This window comes from Nicotiana tomentosiformis, chromosome 12 (genome assembly GCF_000390325.3).
Source record: "Nicotiana tomentosiformis chromosome 12, ASM39032v3, whole genome shotgun sequence".
Lineage (NCBI taxonomy): Eukaryota > Viridiplantae > Streptophyta > Magnoliopsida > Solanales > Solanaceae > Nicotiana > Nicotiana tomentosiformis.
Window position 1 is genome coordinate 26,254,635 of NC_090823.1, and position 5,967 is coordinate 26,260,601.

A 5,967-nucleotide genomic window follows, 5' to 3' on the forward strand; every position below is an offset into this window, starting at 1 on the left:
GTGCAATTCAAATGTACCCACGTCCCTTTTGCCCGTGGCCCGCATCTCACGATGCAGGCAATGATTTACAGGTTGATGATTTAGAGTGTTAAGATTCTCGTATCAGCTATTTGGTGAGCCCAAGTTCTTTCGGGGCATTATCATTACTTTAGAGTCTTTCAGTATTTATAGACAATCAGTGTTTCAGTACTCCATTAGAGGCTTCATAGACTATAGTAACAGTTATACAGAGTCGCAGGCTTTTCATGTTAAGTTATGTTGGCTACAAATATGTTTCAGAATTGTATTAGTATTTCCACACTTTGATTTATATCATTTAGACTTTCAGTATATAAACATGTGCAAGTTTATCTTCCGCATTCATTATGTTATGATATCACATGTTGATTCAGCCAGCCAGTTGGTTCGCTTAGTCACATGTAATCAGACACCGGGTGCCGTGTTACGTCCAGGCCCAGCTTCGAAGCGTGACTGGACCCTTCAAGTTACACATGTATATCCAGGACATATAAAGGAATAAACTGAAATGTCCTGGTTTTTTTGTCAATTCATGTTGACTAGAAGCTCCTCTCATGATTTACCAAAACCCCCATAAAATTCAGCTTATTCTTGTTTTTCCCCTAATCTTCAATATCATTGGCTGAAGAATTAGAAAAAAAACTAAGCTGAAGTCGAATTAGCAAAAAAGCTACCAAATAAAAGTTTTAGTATTAGGGACAGATGATGATTATACCTTAAACGGAAAGAGCATTGAAGAACTACCTACTTTCTTTGCAAACTACTTTTCGAGCCATTGCACGTAGTTGGAGGCTTTAATGATACTTCCCCATTTGGTTCGCATAAACTTAGTTCCATTCATTTCCTTTGGCATGCCCAATTGTAATTTGATTAATTTCTAGAAGTTAGATTTAGAGTTCTTTGCTTCTTACTTAAAAAGGGTAAGCTTTTTGTTTGCTTGCTTATCTTTTTTCTTTTTTTTTCCCTTTGATTGCTTCACCTGCCTATTGTTTATAATGTGTAAAAGTAGATGTCCATTGAACAATTTTATCACTTACTGATACAAATTATGCCGATGGACGTTGTTGTATTCGAATATATGTAGAAGGTTTATCAATCACCCTTGCCCAACTTCCCCAGGTGATTAATAGACAAATCTGAATGTGTATACTGTTTGTTACTTCAGCATCTCTTTCCTCTCTATGAAAGAATTACTATTTTGATTAATATTCCTCATCCATTAAGTTTCAGTATGCCCACTCTATGCTCCTCCGTAAAGTTCAGTTCCTTCAATTGAATTTCAATGTCTGTTTGGTTAAACTTTCAATTTAGGTGAATTTTCTCTTTTCTAACTTGGCCTAAGTGAAGTGCAATGTCAACATAAGATATGCAAAGAAACTTAAGTACCAAAGTATAACTGAATGATAGGACAATGATATATCAGCTTTATGCACAGTTATTTAGAATCTTCAAGCTCCTGCTCAAAATTCAAAAGTACTGCTCATAGTTTTTTCTTTTTTCCTTTCCCCTGTCTCACTTTTAATCGCAACAACTGGATAATGATTTACCATGGAAACAACTTAGTGAATTTTGTCTTACTTCATGTAATACTTCATCTATGTCGATATTGTTTACATTTGACAGTTTTTATGATAACATGGATGTTCTTTTGAGTTATGTTAGCTAATTACAACTGATTTATCATGATTTATTGCACTTTGTTAATTTGAGACCTTCAATTCCTTTACAGATATTTATTGCATAAATGCTATGTATTTGGTATTTTATAATGGTATTCTTTATAATCATACATGTTTACAACAAAATAAATAAGGTGAAATAGTTGTGTTGTTTCTGCTCATAATACTTAATTGTTCTTTCGAGCCGCGATTATATTATATACCATTAAGAAATTTAATCTCCTTATTGTTGCCCAAGGTTTGGGTTAATTCATCTCAGGATTGAAGGAATATACTATTCTATAATAGTGGTGCTTCAAATTAACATAATTCATCAAGACAACAACTATGCAAAACTTGCCTTCTTCTAACTCTTTTTAAGAGATAGTAGAAGTGCCTTACTATTTAAACCCAATAAATTCCTTTCCTTTTCCTTATATTGGACAATAATCCCTTCATTTTTCATTCAAAGTCTAACCCAAATGTCATGAGATCAAACCCCATTCACACAAAAAAAAACCAATATTTTTTTACTCTTAACAACGTAAGAAAACTGATAAGATCTCTACTTCATGGGCATGAGATTTGGAACGAAATTCTAATTTCAGTTCTTGTTATGTTGGTGGTATTAGAAAATTAAAAGTTTAATCTGTAATTGAAATTTGATTCTTTCCTCTGTATTCTAAATTGATACGAATATAGTACAATGCAGTTGAGATTAGCTTCCTTCCTTTCGACTGTTTTTCTTCTTTCTGCGTTTTTGCTTTCAACCAAAATGAAATAATTAACCATTTATTTTGCTTTATTTATCTTATTATACTTTTCTTTTCTTCACTATTTTTATCATAGTTTTTTACTCTTATATGTTTCCAACCTGTTTTGAAAATGCTTTTCTTGAGCCGAGGGTCTATCGAAAACAACCTCTCTATCTCACACAAGGTAGGGGGTAAGACCTGCGTACACTCTACTCTCCCCAAACTCCACTTGTGAAATCACATTGATACATTATTGTTGTTGTAAGATATTTCTTGCTTTAGTGTGCTATGTATATAGTAAAAGTAGGGGGGGATGAATTGTAACCTTTTTAAATTTCTAGTCGACTGCTCTTCAGACCTAGTCGACTAATACGCAGACAACCTGCACAAAATTATTAGTACTTTGATTTAACCAAGTATTTATCACAACAACCAATAATGGTATATAATAAAATATGGGAATAGTCAAGTAAATAATACCAGCAATTTTATACTTGTTCGGAACCAATGTGGTATCATAATCCAGTCTCCTCGGGTTGCAAGAAGGATATCTCTTTAGCTCTTTGTAATTTGGATTGAGTATAACTTGTGTGATTTTCAACATTCACTACCAACGTTTACAAGACTGGTTTTGACTCGCTCACCAACAATGAACATGTGTTGGTTTTAACACGCTCACCAATAATGCAAAAGGTTGATTTTCCGCTCACCTACAACGGCCCTTTGGTTTTCACTCGCTCACCAAAGAAACAAATAATAACACAACCTCTCAGGACACACTGCCGCTCCAATATTTTTCTGTCTCTCTTCACTCTTTTGTGCACACAGTAAATCTACTAAAAGTGAATTACAATGCTTGTTAATAGTAGAATAAAGAACTTGTAGTTGGGTAGACAGTTGTATAGAAGGTTGCGTGTTTAGGAATGTCTTCAACTCCTCTTTAAATAGTTGTTCTTCTTGCTTCCAATGGTTCTGATTGTTGATCTATATTTGCTGTGAATCTTCCTTGATATGGTTCCCTGATTTTCTGCATAATTGGCGTGCATGGTTCTTCTCTTGTTGCTGCATTCATTGCTCATTCTTGTGCATGACCCAAGGGGATTTAGATTGCCTCCACAATTATTACTATCCGTAGAGAGAGTTTAGCTAATTGTGAAAATCATGTACTGATTTGTATTATTTGTCTATCACAGGATTTTGCCTTGATCTTATCCTTCTTGAATCTGGTGTATTCATGGGCATGCGCTCTTGATCTCCTTGGTTGATTGTCTACAATATCATTTTCTTGTACAGATCCTTGTTTTATGCCATCCAGTTGCATATTATGGTCATATTCTTTCTTGAGCCTCCTGTAATTCTTTTCCTTTTTGAGAACCAAAGATATATTCTTCAACATCCCATATACTCATATCTCTTGTTTCCTTCTTTGACTATAGAAAATAATATCTTTCCATTCACAATGTAGTATCGCTGTCTTCTTTGAATTTTCTTCCTTAACTAGATACATCATGTAATTGCCAATATACTATTTACCAAGTGTAGTACTAATATTCTGTCCAATCTTCCTCTCATAAGGTAGTAGATCTTCAATATAGAAAATATTTTTTTTTGAACAGATCTCAAAATATCTTTGAACTCATATTATATGAGAAGTATTCCTTTCTTGATTTTGAGAATAATTTCTTACCATAATATAGATTATACTACATCTATTATATATTTTCTTTCCACAAAAATATATTCTTCTCATATTATATTGAAAATATTCCTTTCTTGATCTTGGAAAATAATCTCTTTCCATAATATAGATTGTACTATATCCATAATATATTTTCTTTTCATAGAGAATATATTCTTCCTTGGTCTTGTAGTATCTTTTCATATAGTATCTTCCTTCCACAAAATAATAGATCTTCTCCGGGATTCTAGCAACCTTTCTTTCAAGATATTGAAGAACTTTCCTTTCATAATTTTCGTAGAGACTTCTTCTAATATTGTAGTAAACACCATTCAATATTTGAAATTTGACTTTCAAATATTATTCCTTCTATGACGCTTGCAGATTAAATCTCTGAAAATATTTTTTCTTGATTATATTTTCTCGCATAAATTCATCACATAATATTCTATTTTTCATATTTGTTTGGATCCTTGCCAATTTCTTCTTCCTTGTACAAACCTGCACAAGAATAAGTTTACCACAAATAAATACTCTTTGATTAATAATTATATTAGTTTGTTATTATCAAAATCAATACGTGAAACCTTGAAGCTAACAATCTCCCCCTTTTTTATGATAGCAAACCATTGAGTACAAAATAAGAAAATGTGATCAATGATATGCAAGATAAATTGTTTACTTCCCCGATGTAATCTTCTCGATATGTAGGTCGTACAATAAGGGAGAACTCTCTCTCACTCTATGCGTTCCTCAGCTATGCTCCCTCTGTCTCCATGTATTCTATCTGAAATTTCGAGCTTTTGTGCACATTATTTTCTCCCCCTTTAGTATCATCAAAAGGGTGGAACATTTTGTTGCAAAAGATCGTGGGTTAACTAGCATACAATCACATACAAAGCAAAATAGAGAAGAAAAATCAACACAAGAATTTAACGAGGTTCGACTAAGCTTAATCCTCGAGGCAGAAGCAAATAGAGTTTTTCACTATGAATGAGATGAAAAGCACAATACAATCTATAAAATCTCCAGCTACAACCCCTATATATGGATCCCAAATAGTCCCAAACCTATAAGAGAAAGGTTTTCCAATTTGACAAGGACTATAGGTGTAACGACCTGGCCGGCCGTTTAGAGAGTTGTAGCCCCGTTCCCCCATTTACTGTTCATTCCCTGCTTAATTGTTGTAATATAACTTGTCGGGGTAGTTGGTTCAGGCCAGGAGAGGTTTCGAAATAAATTGAGATACTTAGTCTCAATGTTGAAAGTTTAAGTTGAAAAGGTTGACCGAATATTGACTTATGTGTAAACGACTCCGAAATAGAATTTTGATGGTTCCGTTAGCTTTGTTGGGTGCCCGGATTGTGAATTGGAGGTCCGTAGTTGAATTAGGCTTGAAATGACAAAATTTGAAAATTAAAAAGTTTAACCGAGAGTGGACTTTGTGGAACCGGGCTCGAAATAGGGTTCCGAGAGTTGGAGTAGGTCTGTGGTGTCATTTGTGACTTGTGTGCAAAATTTGAGGTCAATCGGGCGTGATTTGATAAGTTTCGGCATCGTTTGTAGAAGTTGGAATTTCTTAGTTTTAATAGGCTTGAATTGTGGTACAATTCATATTTTTGATGTTGTTTGATATTGTTTGATGTGATTCGAGGTCTCGGCTAAGTTCGTATCGTGTTTACTTGTTGGTATGCTTGATGGAGGTTCCAGGGGCCTCGGGTGGAGATCTGATGATTTTCGGATCAAGTTTGGAGTTAAAAGGGTGCTGTAGCTGAAGCCTTCTAGTGTGAACGCACATGCAGAGCTTTGGTCGTAGGTGCGAGCTCGCAAGTACGGGCTGCGGAAGCGCATATGCGAT

General features: G+C 34.4%; 1 long non-coding RNA gene across 1 annotated transcript; it reads left to right on the forward strand.

Annotated features, from left to right (window-relative positions):
- The first annotated feature begins 840 nt into the window (after positions 1-840).
- LOC117277680 (uncharacterized) lies at positions 841-3,991 on the forward strand. The gene is made up of 2 exons (XR_004508004.2): positions 841-1,137; positions 3,625-3,991. It is a non-coding gene; the product is annotated as an uncharacterized lncRNA (long non-coding RNA).
- The last annotated feature ends 1,976 nt before the right edge of the window (positions 3,992-5,967 follow it).